The following is a 22,689-nucleotide window of genomic DNA, read 5'->3' as shown; positions in this document are numbered from 1 at the left end:
TCTTCCTCGTACAACCCACGAACGGAGTTTAAGTTTTTTTTTTTTCTCCGTAACATTGATGTCACTAGTGCGATTTGCACTGCACGGTGTTGGCGAAATCGCTAGCAAAGATGATTAAAAACGTTGATCTTAATGCTTTGTTATCCAAGTTAAAGAAATATGTGGAAGCTTGGCACGGCGAGATAAAAACTTGGTACGAAGAAATGGAAGAAAGTATCCGGGATGCGAAAGAAGATGTCCAAGATCCGAAAGGAGTGATTTAAGATGCAAATATTGATAGCCAAACCGAAAGATTAAAAAGGGAGTGTTCAAGGCACCGAAAAATGTTTTAGCGATCTGGACGACAAATCAATGCGTAATGAAAAGGGAACGTAACGAGGGAGTGCCAAGTCATTATAGGAAATCCAGCTTATAGTGATATTGAGGAACGAATGCTGTCCTCTCTAAATAGAGGCCATGAAAAAAGGAAAGCTTCTCAGTTGTACAGAAATTTAATCAATTTAGTAGAAGGATCTGCTAGAGCATCTTATATTCGGTGTTAGTGGATACAGATGCCAGTGTTTCTTTGAAGAGTAAATTGATACCAGAAATTAAAGGGGAAACGCGTTTACACGCCTACTAATATTTCTTTGAAGACTGTTAGAGGTAAAAATGCAAAGTTATACGGAAAAATGCATGTTTCATGGATTTTCTTCGGGAATTTAACATTGCTGAAGAGTGAAATACGGACAGGACACTAGGAAATTCCTTTGTTTACAGGCAATGTGCAACATCACAAAGGGCCCTGCAGCAAAATCGGCTTCTGGAAGATTTTAATATTACTGGGGAGGTGCCTAAATTTAGCAGACTGATAATCTTGGCAAGAAATCGCTCCGTAAAATCATGTCAAGTAAGGATACTTGGAACCTAAGGACATGAATGCATAGTTCGAAGCGACAGAGATATACGATCCCAATTTGCAGCACAATTGGGATGGACTCTTTACTGTAGTGAAGAAATTGAAATATATCATTGACAAAGGTCAGAAACCATGCAATACTTAGCCAAATGTTATTCACATTAGTCCTTATCGTGTTATTTGTCACGATTCCTCATCTCCGAACTTGGTTACAAAATTGGGTACACAAATGAAGGATTCTAAATATTCAAGTTTCTTGGTGATAGCACCATTCAGATTGGATGCCCAACGTTTGCTCTAGAACATCCGATGCCCTGTCATGGTACTTAAAAAAAGCAAACACGAATCAAAAGAAGAGTAATAGTTTAATTGAGCCCACGGTGCAGTCGAATCGAGAAAGAGCAGTTACGTTTTGTTTGAAAGCTTTGAGCATTTATCTGCCGCTTGTGTTGTTGTTTACTACAGCACTGTTATTTTATATGCTTCAAATGTGTTTTGCAACTTTGTATTCATGTTTTTGTATAGAATTATGTTTGTTAGTTGTTACTGAGCCTATTGGACTATTCGCCGTACAAACCATGGAAGGATTTTGGATTTCAGCATAACAATATTATAAATTATTCCAAATATTTAAAATATAAAGGCTTTTGCTACAATTATATTTTTATTACTGGTTATTCCGAATTATCCAGCTATAAAAACTATCAGGAGCTGAGTTATTGAGCTATTATTTCTGAGAAGAAAATTCACTAACGAAAATTGAATTTTCCTAGTAATTAGTTTTGAAGATTCCTGGTAACATATTTCCTCTTGAGTGATGCGGCTTTTCTCACTGATAATCCGTGTAATTGGAAACGTAAAATGACAAGATTCTTGAGTCGGAGACACGATATTGTTTTTACTCTTCACATCCAAGAAATAAGTTTTTTGGATGTGGATCAGATTTCAACCGGTATAGAGAAAAACTAATGAAACTCCGAGAATTTTTATTTCAATTTTGTTTGAACATAATTTCAAAAGAGGAAGAAAAAGAGTTTCGTCCTTTGAAATGTAATAAACAGATTCTCTAAGTTCGCTTAGGCCTCATTAGTATGCTTTCAAATAATCATTCCCAATTATTTTGTTTGAGCTACATAATATTATTTGAATAGATTAAAAATATTTTTCAATATTAACTTCACCTTCCTTTCTTAAATTTTAGCAAGTTACATATATTCCAGTTACAAAGTCGAATTGCTAATCAACATTTCTTGAAGCTTCAAATATTATGCATTCAAGCTTCAACTCACCACATGGATTAAGGAGATTGGTATGATTGAAATTTTATCAGTATACCTTCTATTTATTGTATTTTTCAAATATAACTAATCGAAAGATAAAAATGTAATGTGATTGAGATAACGGCGGAGTATTACAGTTTTCAAAAAAAATCGAATTAATATTTGGTGTACAGATAAGATTCTTTCAATGCCGGTATGTCATTATTAAGAGAGCGAGGTTAAGGCTCGGATGTGAAATTTAGTCTCTTGATCATAGTTCAAAATTACGAAATCCTTAAAACAAGTGCAAAAACATTTTAATTGCATTTTCACATTTTTATTAAATCAAATACAGTACAAGTTAAGTCGTTTCAGCTAAATATTTCACAATAAATATATATAATTACATCTAATGATCCATTTGTATATGATGAGCAAAAATGTTTGTAAAAAGTTATTGCGAAAGTCAAATTAGATTTGAAAAATATTGTTACGACTTGTTAATTAATGTAAAAAATTTTTATGCGTCATGTAGAGCCAAAAACTCTGATAGTTCGAAGTGCCACTTTGATTGAAGCAAGAAAATATTATTTATAATTGACTCGAGAAGCTCTCATGGTAAATTGAATATGCTATCAACGATGCTTTGCTATAGTAAATTTTAGCTCGTTTGACTTATAAAAATAATTAAGTGAAAGAAATTGCAAACTTAATGTAAATATTGAACATTTTTACGAATAGTAAATAGTAACTATTTAATTATAATGAAAATGTTTCATTACTTATAAATATTATAGACTTCTGAGTAAATATTATGAAGATCTTGTTGTTTCCAATGCATCTTTAAACGTTTTAAGATTAAATTACAATTCATAAAGCCATAAATGATTGTTGTATTTATTTTTTTCGATGATATATTATTCTGGGTTGTATGCAATTTTCGAGTGTTTATAATTCAATTATAAACCAACTCATGTAACTTTGTCATACGGCATTGAAAATGGAATTTTTTTGTAGGTAACATTCTCAAATAAACAAATCAGAAAAAAAGCATTTTCAACTTCAGATTTAATTTTTTTTCATTCTGAAACTACGAATTTAATACCATTATTTGTACTGCTTTCCCTATCAATGGGCATGTATGATGAAAATACAACGGATAAAAAAACCGTAATATAATGAAAATACAATACAAATCTTCTTTCAAAAGAAAAGTAAGTTTTAATGTGTTTAAATATAAAATTGTATATTTTTAAAAGACAATAAAATTATAAAAAGGAGCAGGAAGATTAATTAAAAATTAGATGAAGGGTTCTTTAATTTTTTTGTCTCCAAAAATTAATGCTTGAAAGAAGCGTGTTGATTTCGTAATAAAATCATAAAAAATATATGAATTCAAATACTCTTTTATTAATTTATTAAAAAAGCAGCTTCATAAAATTAAGTATATTCCACTTCTCCATTCATGAATTGAATTCAGACTTTAATAAATTCGATTCAAAAATTTTAAGTATATATTTGTAAGACATCAATAATCTGAGTGCAAAGAAATTGTGAAAAGTTTGTAAGAAACCTGTTCAGAATAAACAATATAGCTTGTTTAAATATCAACATTATTTTACAGATCAGCGTATCCTATAAATATTTGAACAGATCCCAACTGTGACACTTTGTCTTTCGTCAGCATTCAGCAACATATTCAGTTCAAAGTAGTAAGCGTGTTAAAAGATTCAAATATGGAATAAGAAAGGAGCAGAACGAAGACAACTGAGGTGAAAAGTAACGGAATTTCGAATTTTCGGAAAAGAAAAAGCGTTGGCGCATTTTACATTCTAAGGGCTAAAAGCGGAATATCAAATTTCTCGGGCCTATATTACGCGGGCGCTCTGGCAACTTTTGCTAGCTCAAGCAGCTCAGGCGTGTCATGGCTGTTAAGGAATAAGACCAGTCCTTTTACGGTGGTCAAAGAAAATGCTTTCCAGGAGAAATGCTGGAGAAAGAGAGCACCCCCCCCCCCCCGAAAAATAAAAAAGGTCAGAAGAAATTCTGCAGTGTACTGCCCAAATTTTGCTCTTGACAGCAAAAACTAGACCGGTTAGATCGATTCCGTGATCCAATTTGTGTTCATCACCTCTCTAGGCTCGGAAATAGAGACGCTAAATGGATGATCTACTAAACGATGATAGGTGGGAATTTCATCGTTGATAGCGTGCACTCAGCTCCATCTCCGCAGGTATTCCCCACTCACAGTTAAAACCAGCCAAGTAACTCTTCAAACCGATTTGGTACTGATTGGCAGAACTAGATATCAGCTACTGCTCTTGGACGGTAACAAAGTTTAAGATAGGGTTCGTTAGAGAAAAAGTGAGTCCTCCACGGAAGGCGGTTTTTCTTCTAGCAGAAGCATTTTCAACGCGCATCTTCACTTTCTTAAAAAGCTCCCCACGTTATTGCCGTAAGCTCATTTGCCGGTAAAATAGGATTAAATTACGACTCAGACGAAGAACCCGAGTTTGCAACTGCAATTGGACGAATTTACTCGTCTGATCCGCTTAGGGCAGAATCGAAGTGTTCTTTATTAATAGTTTTGCCACTTGGATTCCTGTAGCTATGACTCAAATAAACTCTATGCAAAGCCATTGAGGAATTAAAACTTCCTCTGAAACGGGAAAGGATTTCCGTAAATTTCCTTTCTGCCTGATTAAAGCTGGGAATACAAGACACAATGGGAATTCCTCATTATATCATTAATATAGATTTTTATGGAGTCGGAATGAGTAAAGGTTTACCTGAGCAAATCATCGCATTGTTATTCATCCTTTTAAACAAGTTTATACTATGTATTAAAGCAGTTTAGAAACGAAATTTTTTATTAACATATTAGTTAAAATACAAAAAAAATAAAACTACGAAAGAAACAACGAAAATATGGACAAGTTATCTTCTCCATCTAAACCAACAAAGGAAAAAAGATGTATTAAACTTTAAAAATGTATTTTTTTTGAAATTGTTTTTTGTGAATAAATTAAAAAAGGTTTATCTTATTTATTTTAAAAATGCACAATAAAGAATTTCCACTCACTTTCAAATTCATAGCTTGAAAAAGTTAAGAAAAAGTAATATTAAATATAAACACAGGAAATTTCAAACAGCGTTTTAGGATATTGTTTCAGTGTAACAGTATATACAAATCCAATGATATTAAGCATATTAGTAGTGATAAAAACAATAAGCTTTAGTAAAGAATCTATTAACCCATCCATTTTAATTGGATTTCAGTCAGCTTTCTGAATCAGGAGTAGATAGCAGTATTTTTTTTTAAATCAAAATTAGCTCCTTTTTTTATTTTTCTACATTTTTTGCTTCAAATAAGGAATGTTTAGATAGTTAAAAATTATGAAATTCATTACTAAAATTATTATGAAGAAATTAAATATGAATATAAATAAGTCACTAAACAAATTCTAGTTCTTGCATATTAATTTCAACGAAAAAAAAAAGAATTTTAACATAAATTTCGTTAATATAAAATGAAAAATTAAAGTTTGATGTTTTAGTGTCTTCTTGAAATAGTCATTTATTTAAAATATCTATGAAATTCCATTCCCGCAGACAATATGGGATATATAAGAAACGGAAGTTATTAAACACTAAAGATTTTTTTATCCTTCTTTATTAGATAAGAAGATATATTATCCTTCTATAATTATTAGTTATATTTCTATAACTAATAATTAGCTATAGAAATATAAAAAAATAACATTTTGATTAGTAGCTGTTATTTTGCACTTATATATTTAAGCGTTGTTCCAATGAGAGCAAAATTATTCATTCCATTCGTTTTATTTGCCACTGGCTGCTTCTGGTGACCAACTGGTCATTAATGCTCACTAAAATTGTCAACGAAATATTTTATGCAACTTGGTCTTTTAATAGCTTTTTCAGAAAAATATTTTTAAATTCAAATGTTAATAGTCATGCAGCTTATACTATTATAAAAGCTTGACGCATTTTGATCATTGTACTATGTATCACTCTAATTTTTCGTCAGTTCCCTTAAAATTTAAACTTGAAATTTGAAGCGTAAGTATTACACTTTACAAATTTTTTTTAAAAAAAACCTTTATACTGTAACTAAATATGTTTTTCAAAAATATGACTAAAGAAAATCAAATCCTTTTTCATTAAAGTCTTATGGGTATGAAAGAACAATTTTGTCATAATTTATGAAATATTTTTAGAATTATTCAATAAAATTTCTCCGATTCATCATAAAATTCATATTTAGCTTCACTTTCAAAAAGAATTAAATGCGGCTACTAATATTTTATTGTATTTCAATCAATAAATGCACTTCTGGAAACAATTATTAAGACTAAATTTTATACAGTCCTTCGATCCTGTAAATCAAATTAACTAAAGTAATCTAGACAGTCAGTCGTTTCAGTTTTCTGCTATCAAATCTGATCGAGTTTAAAAGCCTTGAATATCATTATTTTTGGACAATCAACAGTTTCCTTACCATAAGTCAATCAGCTCTCCAGGCGTTAATTGTCGTATTTTTTACCAGGCTGTCTGTGGAGATACCTAAAGTCATGCAAATCACGCGTTTTTACAACTCACAACTGAATCAGTTTTATTCACAAAAAAGTAGAACTTTTTTTTAAAAAAATTAAAATAATAATGTCTCAAGAATATTTTATTAAACATGATTCTCAGAATGCAGGACTTGTATAAAAATTCAAGATTTGAAATTCATCAGAGCGTTTATTGATTGAAACTACATAAAAAAACATAATTATTTTCTTCATTTAGACTATTTTTAGTAGATATAAATTTTCTGTCTGGCCCTGATAAGAATGGATAGCCTATATATATTAAACTAAATTAACCTATAAAACTGAATTAGGGAATTAATGATATAAATATTTTAAAAGGTCACATAAAACTTTTCCATACACTTATTTTTTTAGAAAATATCACATTTGACCTATTTTATTTGAAACAGAAATTGCCTCCTTTATAGATTTACTTTGCAGAGTGTTAATCTAATCTCTTAATTTGAGCTTTTGTCAACTTGATAGCAACATATTGATAAAGGCTAAATTTCTCCATGTATGCATAACATCCTCGTGCAAAGTAAATTTTACTTTTACTTTTTGTGAAATAAATAATTGAAAAATACAGTTAAAATATTTTCTCAAAAATCATTAAAAATAGAAATTTAATTCATTAGTTAAAACAAAGATATCTATGAAAATATACTGTGAAAAGATAATGTTTTAAGATTATACAAAAATCATCTTTGTGCTGTAATATATATTCGAAAGTTATCACATAAAAGCGCTAACATTTCGCTTAATTTTTAATTAATTAAAATTATCTTTAGAATTTCAAAAAATCTCTTCGAGGTGTTAATTTCTACCCTCAAACTGTGCCAAGTATGGCAGCCCCAAATCAAATGGTTTGGCCTGCCAACACACACATGGAAACGTATTCATATGTAAATATTATTCGCATCAGTTTCTTTTTAATAAATATTTAGTTGGATTGAAATGAAATGAATTTTTGTGACACTTTTGACGAATGTTTATATTTATACTTAAAATACCAATCATATTTTGGCAATCGGAGTAAAATTCTTTCCATTTCAATTGATAGTATCCGTTCAATATCTAGTATTATTGCGAAAAAGCATTTGTGGTTTCTGGTGGAGGAGAGTTGTCTACATGCTTTGATAACCAATGTTTCATTGCCCTTATCCAAACCCGTAAATCTGTGTATGTTACCTTATTACATTATGTTGTTGTGTATTATTGATTTTAATTAGAAAGTGGATCTCAGAATGAACGAAGCATAGAAACTGCAACATATCCTAGGATGTCATCAGACAGTGATTCTCTTAATAGTCTTCATGTTGCTTCAAAATATATGGTTAACAAATTAAATATCTCAAAAACTCTTCATTCCTATTCTATATATTTTATAATAACAGAAGTATGATTAAATAACATTTAAGGCTATCGAAAAATTTTCTAAATTAGAATTCGTCGAGTTTATTGTCTTCAATCAGCATGGCAGAGTGAGAATATTACCAACAAAAATATCATCCTAATTTAGAGGAGTATAAACATTTTCTCCTCACACCAATGATACAGACTTGATAGTTATTATTATGAAGACTATTTATTATAAAGTTGAAGAAACAAACTTAAAATAAACTGTCACTCAATACATATGAGATTGAAATGAAACGGAAGATGCTTAGACTTATGTTCAGGGAAGAACTACGACAGCCTATTTGAAACCAATTTCGTAAGCATGCGCTCCTAAGTACGCGATTTCTGTTTCTAGAAAAAATAAAGAAAATTAGTTCAAATTTTGGCTATTAGAGTTGCAAATGACGATACTGAGCAGGCAATTTACATACTTCTTAACAGATAACCGTAAATGTGCACTTTCATGTAGAAATGGAAATGTATCATCAACAGAAACAGGCTTTAACATGCCATCGCTTTTATTGCAATCACATGAAGTTAACTACAAATTAAATAATAAGACTAAAAGCTATTTGTACAATACCTTTATTTCTATGACATGTGGAACCACGATATCATCACAGTTACATGTCTTCTGCCTCTTTACTTTGTAAATTCCTTTGTATGCATAACACTTTCCACTGCATAATGTAAGTCATTTTCTTGGAAGTGGAATACAAGAGCCAAATTAATGTCTTTTAATACAGTTAACTTTCGAATATTTCTTTTATAAATATAGCTCCCTACATATCTCCACAGCCAAACTTCTAAAGGTTTAGATTGGGTGACTTAGGATGCCAAGTTGTTGGAAATAACCTGTTAATCATTCTGTCACCCGAAATGTTTTATCGTGATAACGCTTGAATAGGCAACTGTTGTGTGGAACTGGACAGTCTCAAATGAAGAATTGTGGTGTGAAGAAAATTTATTTGTTGATGAGATGAGAAGACAAGATTCTGAAATATCAGTACATGCCTAGAATCAGTAACAAAACATGGCATTATCCACGAGGCCATGAAGAAGTAGGAACCAATGACTAAAGATGACGTAAAACCATTACCGCACTGTCATTTTTGAAGCATGCAACAAAATTCGTTGATGACCGTGGGGATTTGTGTCAGATAAAATAAGTTCCATGTATTCGCAGCGCCATTTAAGTGAAAATGAGCTTTATCATTCCATAGCACCTGCCCAGGCCGTTCATCACCCACTGTCTTTCGAACAACGAACATTAAAACAAATGATTTTCGTATCTCATCATCACTAGAAACCCTAGTGCTGAGTATTGGATATCTAAAATGGTAAAACTTCAATTCATTTCTCATATCACTCGAATATGGTATATGCGTTTTCCACGATATCACACGTGCAGTACTGTTAACATGCGTCCATGCTTGTCCTTGTTCCACAATTGCAGTTGCAACTTCTTCGATATCATGTAGTCGAATTGGTTTGCAAGTTTAATGGCGTTAAAACGCAAAATAATTTTTCGAACATTTGTAAAGATAACAGAGAGGCTTATTATTTTCAAACACATTTGAATTCGCAGTATGTAAATGCTAATTATAACTTTTATAGCGCTGGAATTTTGAAATAAGCATAGTTTTTAATTAATAATTATAAATACTTATTATTTTAGATATTTCTTCCAAAACTCTTCTTCACATGCATTGTTTAAAAACATAACCAAATGAAAATAAGATAAATGAAATTAAGGATGACCAAAAATTATCGATAATAGCAAAGCACTTTTCATGAATAAGAAATGCGCATTCAAATGAAACACACTGAAATAAGCTTCGTAGAATAGACTATGTCTTTTATTCGTAAATCTGAGAACTAAAGAAAATTATATTCAATTATTGAGACATACATGTAAATATAACAGAAAGAGCTGGAACATACATAATCGGGATTATCTTGATTATGGCTGAAACACTAACAATTTATGTAATATGTATACCATCCTGGAGTAATAATTTGTGGTGTTAGATATGTGATAAATATATTTTTACATATATAAGACCAGGAGCTTCCAAACTTTGGGTCATGAACCATTGGATCGTTTATTGTGCCTTAAAATGTTTTTCTAAATAAGAATTTTACCACAGTTTGCAAGAATGTGATCTGGGTTTAAAATCTTTATCAGGCCACATTTTCGAATTATTTTTTGAAAAATTATATTTAATAAAAGATATTTTTCTTCATAAAATCCCCCTTTTGGTCCATAAAACCTCTTAAAATAGTCGATGTGCTATTCATCACTGGAAAATTACCGAATATGCAGTAGGTCGATATAGATTTGGTTTCAAATTGTAAATTGCAATGCTTAAATGTGTGGAAACCATTGCATTAAGCATTAATCTCATACTTTTAGAAAATGATAAGACCAAAGATTTTTTAACAACGTTATGAAATCAGGAGCTAGTAAATGAGAGTATATAAAAAAACAACTTAGCCTAAAAGAATAGAAACTACTTTTTAAAAAGCAACTATCTGGAATATTTTCTTGAAAACAATGTACAAAACAAACTCTTTTTTGTAAACAGCTCCTAAGTTCTTAGAATTTTATGAATTAATTCAAATCAACATAAAGGATGGGAAACATTTTTTTAAGTTCTTATAATTTATTTTCACACTTTCATAGATAAAAAAAAAATGTTGTACCTTTTAACGAGACATAAGCTAAATTTCGTTACTACGAATCTCTTTAAAATTCTTCGTTACTAATCCCATATTAATTTCTATAAATGTGTTGGATGTTAATTCGATTTATTCTGTGAAATTTATTTTTTTATTGATTAATTTTTTAAAAAAATCTATGTGCTTATTATTTACACTCAAAGTTCATTCATTCTGAAAAATGTTAAAATTGTTCCATCAATTTCCTAAATATTATACAGCAATACGTGTTGAGTTAGCTTATAATTTCCACATGAAAAGTCTGGGACAACTGATAAAAATGCAATAAAAAGTAGTTATAAAATCTAAACATCGTGTATAGTTTCAATACATCAATAGAAGTGTAGTAAATCTTGAAAGAATAATGTATTGAACTCAATGACTCTTGTTGAAAGTCACACAAAACATATTCTTTTCGTTTATTTAAATTCGATATTGCCATAGAAACATCAAATATTAATTTATTTTTATTGTACAATTATTGCTATGTAGATCCCAGGGAATACTGCGTAATTCTGCATTCTTTCTATACTGTGTTTTCTTATAAAGATAAATGACTCAAAACAATCTTACTCAATACATTACACTTTTATTGGAGAAAAAAATTTAGAAAAAAGCGACAGTAAAATAAGTGCTAGAAGAGCCTTAGATGCACTTAATTTGATTAAAAGGAATCGTGCATTTTGTAAAGACTTTGCAATTTGGTGCAAATTTCATTTTTCTTGATATCTCTGAGTACCGGTATTATTCTTCTAATGATGAAATGGAAAGTCAAACAATATCATTTGATCACGAGTTTTGTTCTTGATGAAGCTTAATTTGTTGAATAATGTCGATTTAATATAGAAATGTTTATCACAGAACTGAAAATGTTTAAAGAATAATAAAATTATTTAATTTATTTTTCTTAAGGAAATGGTGTTTCATAAGCTCAAAAAATCCAGATATAATTTAATTTTTAATAATGCTATGGAGAAAATTTTGTAATTATTGTTCCACATTGATTGAAATTCTCATCCAATTAAAGCCAATTTATTCTTAAGATTTATTGAATACTTATACGATTACTGTGTTCTTGAAAGCTTTAATATTTCATTGTTATAACTTACTAAGTGGAAAAAAAGGCATTTTATTTGAACTATTAAGAAAAAAATAAAATTTATTGCTTGTTAAAATTTGTGTTTAATAAATTAGCAAGTCATTTAAAGGAAGCAAATTACACAGCTAATAGCTTTATTCCTACAGTTAAGGGCTTTCCTTATCCTGATTCCTTCAGCTAAAAATTATATAAAGTTTCCATTAATTTACATAGTTTTTCTTAACCTCATTTATTGATACTAGCAAAATGTTTTGCAATCTAAAGAGTTATCCACTCACTGACTTGACATCTGGAGTAAGCAAATTGACAAGGCGAAGGCAACACATAACAATTGATTCTGTAGAGAAGCATTTGATTAAATTATATAGTTAAAAAGTAATGAGGATATTCTTTCCTTAACTACTTAAGTATCTAGTTTGCCTCCCTCCCCTTCCATTTACGAGCAACTAAAATAGACGTATAATCCGTCTTAGGCGATGATTTAGCGAACAACACCACCATTATTCTGCTCACCAGGGAAGTGAGAACTAATCATCTCATCAGCATATTTAAGGTTGTCCTCCATTACGTGTAACACTTACAGAGAGGGAAAATACGTTAATGAAGTAGGTATTGATGAAGAATTCTAACGTTAACCAATACATTCTAACAACTAATTCTAATTGCTAACAAATAATCTGCATTAACAAATAGATTTCAATACATAAAACGAAAAAAATTCCAAAACTGACATTTCAAAATATGTGTTACAGCATAATTGTAAAAGTTTAAGAAATATTTGAATTGTCGCCATGAAGAGATGCCTAAATTTGTAAAGAGCAAATTTTTCCATAGGGATGATTTAGCCTTGCGGTGTTCACTAATCAGCTTAGTCTAGATTAGCTTTAGATTTAGTTACGTTTAATCTGAGTTTTATTTACTCCCGGCTTTGAAGTGACACGAATGTTGCTTTGAAACCGATAGAAGATCTTTTTAACCACTGTTAGATGACAGAAAACACCCGAGCAAGCATCTTGTTTTCTAAGATTTCGCATCACACTAATGGGAGGGCTTTGACTCAAGATCAAAATTAGCTTGCACCAGGTCCACTTGCATGGCATGCATGCCAAATCTTTTGAGGAATCAGTCTCAAACCTCACGCTGTCCCGTTCCTAAGTCGAGACCTCCCATAGAGACGGATTTGAAACTTTCTATTTCAGCACAAATCTTGATTAAATATTTAGATGCAATTTAAATAGATGATGCAATTTCTTTGATTAGCATCCCATTTGAATCCGTCAAGCTTTTTTCGAATTCTAATCATCATTTACATGTCACTTTTGAGAAGAGACAAAAATATTTTTATAAACAGCATTATTGTTATAAATGTGATACAAGGCTATTAAAATGTAGCATAATTCATTTGAATCAATGTATAGTGACTTAGCTGATAAAAATTCCTGAAATAATTCACTGAGATATAACCTCGTCCTTTTCGATGCATAGGAATTAACCCAGGCCGCCCTTTGAATACACGTTACATAACCTGTACTTCAGTAATCACAAACACGGATATAACTGTCAGATAATTTTTTCTCCTTTAAATTAATTGATAGTTTGATTTAATTACAGATTTAATTTTGTAATTCGATTCAGATGGCAATTTACAAAGAATATTGTTTAACGCATATTTTTAGAAGATTTCAGATGTGAACCAAAATCTCACAATCAGTCTCAAGGACATCGGTATCCCAGATCGATCTCCTTTAATTTAAGAGAATAAAATGTATCAAATAATTAATCAATGAATAATTAACCCTGGCATAAAGCAGATTGCCATAGCAAAGAATAATATATTTTCAATGAATATTCATTGTCTGATATTTATCAAATCTGTAAAGAAAGCATTTTTCTCAACTCTTTTAGATGTGAATACACGCGGAATAGTTAAACCAATTTGAGAAATCGTTTCGAGGAAAACACCATCACAAAATGGAATAATTTGAAGTTGGCAATAAATGTCGACATCAAGATACCAAGTTACTTTTCAAGAAAAAGGAAGCATTTCGTCACTTAAAAAGGCCAGACTATTTATTATTCCTGAAGCTTTGTATCTTCAGAGGCAATGCAGACATCAACGAAACAAAATTGAAATCATTTTTCTTCTCCGAAAATGAAAAAACAAAAAAAAAACGCTGCATTTTTTAAGATAGTTTTGCAATGTGCAAAGTCGTATACTTCTATTCGATCTAAAATATGAAAAAAATATGTATTAATATTATTTTGATTTGATTCTTTCCAACTCTTTGCATTCCAAGATCAGATAAATGGTGATCCACAAGTACCGCGAATTTATTGAATAGTTGTAAGGAGTCAAGTGATGTAGAGAAAACTTTTCCGGAAGAAACGACGCTTTTGAGGCGACGTATTTGTATTGCTGCTTTTTTATTTCTTTTGATATCTTTAAAAAGGCTGGTGAGAAAACATCCAGATTTTGTATTTCAGATTTTATTTTTTCTGTGCGATCTCTGTATAACCTCCTAGATCTTCGTTGATTCCCTCGAATATGTGGCTGAGAAAAATAAGGTGTGTCATTTTGAATTTTCTGTACCTATCTATTTTATTTTAGCTTATAGTATCATTTCATCAAACCTGTATATTAAATTATCTCAGTATTTTGGCAAATTATGTTTAAAAAAACCCTTTCTAGGGCCGCGGGAAGTATGCTTTCCACTAAATTTATCAATCTTTGTATGAAATTATATAGGTTGGCATAAGTTCTGACAAATTTTTTTAGTAAGTCAGAAACTTAGATGCTTCAGTTCTTTATCTCAGACAAAACGATGTGTCTTAACAAAATTAATTAATTAATCAAATTAAATTTATCTAAGAAGCTAAATGAATCCCTTTTCTTATTCTAATTTCAAGCCTAAAAATATTTTAACATAATATGACTAAAAAAAAAATGGCCCTTTAAAGGGTTGAAATATGAAGCATCTGTTATTTTTTTTATTCTGTAAATTACAATCATGGATGGTAAATTTGAAATATTTTTGGCAGTTAAGATAGCACATTATTTATTAGTTCCAATATTTTATTATTTGAAACTGATTACAACAGAGGATCAATATTTTTGATTAACTTATGCTTCGAGAAAGTTGTTTCGTTCATCTGAATATATTATCATCGTGTATGTTTTAAATAGCATTTATCATTTTAAATGTAATATTAAATCTACAAATTAAGTAATAGGAAAAATAATTTTTAGTGTCGAATGTTTCTTATCAAAATCCTATTTATTACAATTATTTTTGTGTATGATTTCTAAAATGTTATGTGTTTTCATGTATTTTTGTAAAAAAAAAAAAAAATGTGCTAACATATTTTTTAAAAATATACTTTTATGCATACTTTTTTACATTTTCTCAGCTGCCCTTTGTCATCAATAAATTCAAATAAGAATGGAAGCAGTCCAATAAAATAACCCATTGGGAATTTATGACGTCAAAATCTATAAAATGTAAAATGTATGCTTTCTAATATAGAAATAATTGAAACAGCTTTACCATAAATTTGGTTCAATTCATTCTTTAACTAGTATACAATTTAGCTCATGAAACTTATTACTTCGTTAAAAAAATAAATGGTTTTTATCACTTATTTATGAATGAATTGTACACAATATCACTTTTTATCATCTACACACAATAATGTTTGAAGAATGGTTTTTTCATAATTAGCGTAGTGAACATAAGAATAGTACCGGTGCAATGGCATAGAGGTAGCGCGTCTTCCCCGTGAGCTGGTCGTTCGCTTTAGACTTCCAGTTCGGGCATGGTTATTCTTCATCTCTTCTATCTGTAAGATGTGTGAATGTGCCCCCTGTAAAAAGGAGTTGTGCAAGCGAATGTTATGAGTGAGTAGCTAAGACGTACTCTTGGCCCTAGTCAGTGCTACTAAAACAAGAGAAGCTCCCTTGGCTTAAAATCGCTGACTTCGTCAGCGAGCTTGGCCATGGCAAGTGCGAATATAAACAACAACAAAACAAGAACAGTTAGTTTTACGAGAATAGCAATAGTATAACAGACAATAAAACAAAATTTCTGATACGCTTGATGTAATATAATGAACTTTTTAGGGAATGCTTCAATAAGTATGTTTTATTGAAATCACTTAATGAAACTATTTATTATTATTATTATTTTTCCTTAAAATTGATATCCGACTAGAAATTCAAATTATTTAGAAATGACACCACACTTGATTTTGTTTAAATACTTTATTAATACACAACATTCGCTCACAGATTCTACGACCTATAAAAATTTACAGAGAAGCTGCAATCGTAATCCAGTTTTCATAGTGAATTTTTAATCTTAATTACCCTTTTTCAACCTAATTAAAATAATTTTTAAGGAAATGTTTCGTTAAATACAGGATAAAACCATTAACGCGCAGTAATTAAAAAAAAAAAAAAAAAAAAAAACGAAATACGTTATACATTGAGCATCCGAAACACCTTTGTGGCTCGAATTGAATAAAGTAACTCACTTCAAACATCTACACAAAATTTATATCCCGTTTTGTTCATTAATGTTACAGAGGACACATTCTTTTAATCTTTGCTCCAAGTAATAACCCTAAAGAGAATTGTCCTTTTTTAAACATTTTTATTTCTCCGGAAGCTATATTTACAGTCTTGATGCTGTCTCTTCTCATTTTTCGTGCTTTAGGCAATTAAGTAAACTTCTTTATTGTTGCTTGGACAAGTAAAAAAATCCTGTTTCGTTTAACTACTAATTATTTTCTAAAAGCGTGTTCTCATTTGCGGGTTATGACTACAAACTGAGTGAAAAAGAAAAGCGCAAATCGTGCAACTATAGAAAACAAATAGTCTGTGACCATTCCATGAGTTGTCCTGCATGTTGAAGTGGCGTGCCATTGACAATTAGAATTAATAAATTGAGAAGATGTAACATCAGTAATTTGGTGTAATGTCAGATTACTATGACGCAACTCAAATTAAGCAAACATTTAAATACCAATTTTAGAGGGGTTGCTTTGAAGTATTCTTAATATTCTGTTTCTACCAATTCTGTTGCTAAATAAAAGCGCATTCTTTCCAATTCATTTCATACAAAATAAAAGTACAAAAGTGTATTAGCCATTTTATTGGTAGGCACCATTCAAAACGGTGCATCATTTTCATTTTTTTTTTAAATTTTGATTCTTAGAAATATTTAGAGAGTGAGAAGATATTGATTTATTTTTTCGGAGCAATAAAGTCCTTGTATTATGTGAATTATTATATATCTAATTACTTTTTTCGGTGTCAAAAGGTTGAAAATTATTGTCTTCTTGTGGACTGATCTGCTTATACTCTGGATACATTGTGAAGAAAGTAACAAAAGTTACATCTGCACATATTAATCAACGAAAAATAATTTGATCTCGAATCTTCATTTTGGGAAAAGGGCCTAATGTGCGAAAAGATTAACAAACACCAGTACTCTAAAATGATATAGGCTAAGGATTTTGGTTTTAAATAGAGTGGTCAATTTGGAGTTCATTTTAGTAGCCCGATGACAGAAAAATTTGGTTTAAAAATCATACACTACATTTTGAATACTCTCAAAAAGCCTAATTTCTTGGAGCCTTTCAAAGCCTGGACAAATTGAGGTTTTTAGAGTTTTACAAATAGAGGCACTATAATATTTTAAATAATAACAGGCTATCCTTTGTGATATTTTTCTAAAGTGAGAAATTTTATGCCTTCAGTTTTCATTAGAATTTGTCAGTTTTTTTTCTTTGCAGATTTTTTTTTTTTTTTTTACCAAATTACTCAAACCTCCTCTTGAGAATGTGGTTGTGGGTTCCACTCACACGATTCCCGACCATCTTATGATTAAGATATGCTAATTTATTTTAATTAGTGAAATATTTCGTTTAATTAAATTTTAATTTCATTCGTTCAATTTTTTATATAAAATTTTGGCATTATAAATTGCCACAACGGAGTTGATCTAAAGTAACCAATTCTGTTTTCATATTCGTCCAACCGTTTTACATATTCTGTAAATAGTTTAAAGTATCTTTAAACAGCTTGGGCATGCCATAAAAAATAAAAACCAGGTAGAGTGCATCTTGCAGAATTGAAGAAAAAATCTTACATATAAAACTTTTCATCATTGAATGTAAATGAAACTTATATTTTATCCACATTATCCACTCATTTGAAAATATCTATTGATTTCTGAAGTCTTCAAGTACTCTTAATGGCCTTAAATGTTTATCAGGCAGTCTTAACAGTGTTTATAGAATTAAAATTTTGGATTTTTGCATTTAGTTCCAACCCATCTATTATCTATCTATCGTATATATTATAACTCACCTGTTATTATAAGTAAGATATTTTCTGGGGGAAGAATAACATATTTAAATCAATTATTAGATCGATCATTCTTTTAATGCTGTGTGGTTAATGTATCATTGCTTGAATAACCTTAAAAATATATTTAGGCCTTTATCTCACTTACTGATATATCTTAATGTCCAACCTGACAGGAGTATATATAATGAAGCATTTCGAATTCGTTTGCAAGACTAGTTTAGGAAACAAACAACATTGTATCCGTTTTGCGTATTTCAGCCATCAAGAATGACTGAAAGGATTTCTTGTTATAAGATTTGGAATACTTTATCTGTTTCGATTACTCTGACAATATCCAGAAGTACTGTTAACTAACATTAGTCTTATTTACGTTGATTTCAATTAGCTCAGTAACTTCGAAATTTATACGGGAACTTTCTCAATATTAATTAATATTAACACATTGAAATAACGAATAACTGAAGCAAATGAGCCGTTGCAATGGACACTGAATGCTAATTTCTAGGCTTTACCATTTTTCCACACTCTATCTGCCACTGTCCCAATTTAACCAATTTATATCAATGTCGTTCAACTACTTCATTTACATTTGAATATTTACTAGCCATGTCACTTAACCAAAATATCGCTCACGAGGATCACGAAGCATCTTTTGTCACATTATTTTTAGTATCTCAAACCTTTCGATGCCTTGTGCTTACGCGCGCTAAATATATCCAGCGTTCACTTGATAACCTATGTGTACAAGTGCTACCTCCAGCCGACAACAAAGGCATAACTCTTGATTGCTGACTCCGCGCTATTATGGGATTTTATGTTTGTATTCTGATTAGGATTAGGTGTGTATCAAAAGTGACATTACACCGATAAAAAGCTCATCATTAAAATAAAAAAGATAGAATGCAGATATTCAAATTACTAGCCATTCAAACAAAATCTTTCATACGTATGTACTGGATGCAAAAGTAGCTAAAGACAACTAAAGAAAATAAAAAGGTCAGAGCAGAAAATAAAAGGCAGGCATAAAAGGAAAACGTGGGGGAGGGCTGAAGGGCTCAAGAAGAAGAACTTACATGATATTCCACAATAGCAGTATCATTGAAACATAATTAGTAGATAATAACATTTACCAAAGATAGGCAATTTTAACGTAGAAAACAACAAAAAGAAAAAGAAAATAAAAGAATTTAGAGAAAAGAGAAACACACACACACACACATATATATATATGCATTGGCCCAGTCTCAGATAGATTCCATGAGCAGGAACAAAAGGCTAGAAAAAGAGTTCGTTTTGCATTTTTTTTTCTTCTAATCTCAAGATACTGTCCACATTTAACAGTGCTTGATTTTCGCTATGCATACTTTAAAGGGATCAGGCCATGGAAGAATCCCATTTAAATTTTGCTACTGTTAAAAAGCATTGAAACTTGAAGTAGTAAGAGGAATGGGAAATTGGTATACAGCGAGATATAACCAATAAAAGGTCTTTTTTTTTCTTTGTAGTGAAATAACGTATGGCTCAAGCTAGCGCAGAGTCCAAAATAAGAAAGATTAGTCCAGATAGGAGACAAATGAGTAAAAATTATTATTCCGTTTGGAAAATCCTCCTTTCATGTGATACAGGAAATCCAAAATAGCTTACGCTTCGAAAATCATATTTTTGATAAAATTTGAGAAATATTTTGATGAGGTTTAATAAATTTTCCCAAGCGATGAAGAATAGGGCAATGGAAAATTTGGTGTGGAATGTCATCATAAATATCACCACATCTACAACTACAGTTTCTCAAACTGAATCTTTTAAGATAATGCTGGCCAAATCCACGGTGTGTAGTTAATTAAGCCAAATATTCATTATCAATACATCAATTTATTTTTACCTGAGGAAAGATACAGAAGGCAGGACGTCCTTTTCCATCTTGATTGCCAATCATCGATGAGAACTTTACGAAGGCGAGTTTTGACTGTACTTTCAGATTCTCCAAGGTGATAATCTAGTGAAGGTTTAATTAAAGCAACTTTGGCAGCCTGATCAGCTAGTTCATTACCTTTGATGTCTGATGGGCTTTAACCTAGTGTAATGTTTTGTTTGTATGTGTGCACGTCTTATAAATTGATGGTGGTCGACGTCATTTGTTTTACTCCATAAAATAAATACACACAACGGTTTCGAACACTTCATACTATTAGACAAGAATCATTATCTATGTGGGCCGGGATAGCCTGGTTGGTAGAGCGTTGGATTGGCGTCCCTTAGGTTCCGAGTTCGAACCCCGCCGGCCGAAGATTCCCCGCGTGGTTGGTGGAGTATTACTCTAAGGCTTGGCCCTAGTTCGCTTTAAGATAAAAACAAGAGGCGCTCCCACTTGGGCTTAAAATCGGCTGTCTTAGAATAGCGGGCTTGTACGTGGCACGTGCCATAATTAACAACAACTATCTAGCAATATGCTCAATGGTGAGTGTAGTCTTCAATTCAGTGGGGAATATTTAACCAACGTGCAATTTACACTCTCTTCGGAGAAGTGCCCTATTCAGCAGCGTTACTCGGGCGAAGCGGACTATCCTAAAGAAGCTCCAACTCTTAAAAGATAGTATTATCTTTTTCGTCCTCAAAGCGTATTACCTTTGTTAAACCCCCTAAATATCTTGGTCTACCGCACATCGTATGATAAAATATTGCATTGATTAGTATAACTCTAGAACCCGATTTTTTGCAACAATTCAGCCCAAATTCATGAGCTCAAAATGTAGCATATAGTATTAAAATATAAATTGCTGTTATTATGTAACTAAAATGAAATATATTTATTCTATTATAAACCAAAAACCGTGAGATGTAAAACTTTATCTTCGAAGTAATTTTTTTTTATTACTTTATTTCCTATTTTTAAGATATTTGCATGATTTGAATTACGAAAGTATACATTTCTAAAACATTTTCCCATTGATTAGCATGAAAAGATGCAACAATTGAGTTCTATTTGAATACGATACTCGAAAAATCGATTCCCCCCCCCTTCGCCCAATTCTATTTTCACAGGAACTAGGAGAAATAAAATTCAATAACTTTCCTAAAATTTCGATCCCATATATTTTACGCCAATAATTATTTTCCCATTTCTTGAACTTTTCCACCTATTACCTCCAGGAACGCATAATTGTTATAAGAAGAATGTTGAACCATTATTTCAACAACGGTCAACTTAAAAACGTTTGAAAGATAGGGGGAATTGTTTAATATTTATTTGACTCTATTTTACGGGAAAAGAGAAATTCATTTGGATCGAAAGCAATTTTCGTTAGTGATTTAACTTCAGAGTGTCAAAATATAAATAAATTCAAAGCAGCCAAGATGGAAAGTAATGACTTTCCAATTTCAACTTTTGTTTCGATGATATCACTATGCATTGCGTGGCTATAATTTGGAATAAAGCCCACTTCATTGAACATGTCGTTAAAATCCTCATGATTGATGGCAGATCGAAAAGTGAACAGAATTCACAAGCTCACCAACACAGTTTGACTGAAATTTATGGATGAAATAGAAAGAATTTAAACGTCATAATGTTTACTTTTATAACCGATTTATTCATAATTGCTTTTCTAGTAAAATGATCTGAATGATAGAAGTGTTGGAATAGTTTTTCAAAAAATTTTCCATATCAGCATATAAGCATATTATTTGGTAAATCAGATGTTATATATATATATAATATTCTTATTATTTTTTTCATTTAACATTTGATGGTGAATGAAACAAATTGTAGCAATCTTTAAAGAATATTTTGCACTTTTCTATCTTTTATAAGCGCGAATGTCGAAAATGTAAATAAAATTTGTGAACATTTACTATTTACAACTGTTACATAAGGGCTGTAATTTCAAGAACAAACTAATTATCTGTTATTTCAGAGAAATAACCTACAAAACGAGAATAAATTGAAAAATAATTGCCTACAAGACTATTGTGTATCCTCCCTTTGAAAATGGTGAAATCAACCCAACATGAATGATGTCACAGAAGTCAAAGTTTTATAAAATTGATTAATATTGCTTGGAATAAAACGCATTATTGATTTTATATCTTTTACAAACATGTAAGCTCACCATTAGGTCACAAGAGTAAAGTCAACTTTAAAGAAAACACTGGACGAATTACAATATCTAGTACCTACTTGAACACCAATGTTCCAAAATGCCTGAATAGAGCCGAAGTTTTTAAAAACTTACATGCAGTTAGTTAAATGGCTTAGCATACTGAGATGGCATACAATGCCATACTTTTTGTTTTATTTGGTCTGCACTGGCAGTGAAATTAGCTCTTCGGGTAGAATATAAGCG

The 22,689-nt window shown here is 30.8% G+C and overlaps 1 protein-coding gene across 1 annotated transcript in view; it reads right to left on the bottom strand.

The window, feature by feature from the left end:
- LOC129960645 (carbonic anhydrase-related protein 10-like) overlaps positions 1-22,689 on the bottom strand; it is a 527,176-nt gene that overhangs the window by 131,866 nt on the left and 372,621 nt on the right. The gene's annotated exons all lie outside the window — the stretch shown is intronic.

Source organism: Argiope bruennichi, chromosome X2 (assembly GCF_947563725.1).
Source record: "Argiope bruennichi chromosome X2, qqArgBrue1.1, whole genome shotgun sequence".
NCBI classification, from domain to species: domain Eukaryota; kingdom Metazoa; phylum Arthropoda; class Arachnida; order Araneae; family Araneidae; genus Argiope; species Argiope bruennichi.
This window is presented reverse-complemented; position numbering and strand designations above follow the sequence as displayed.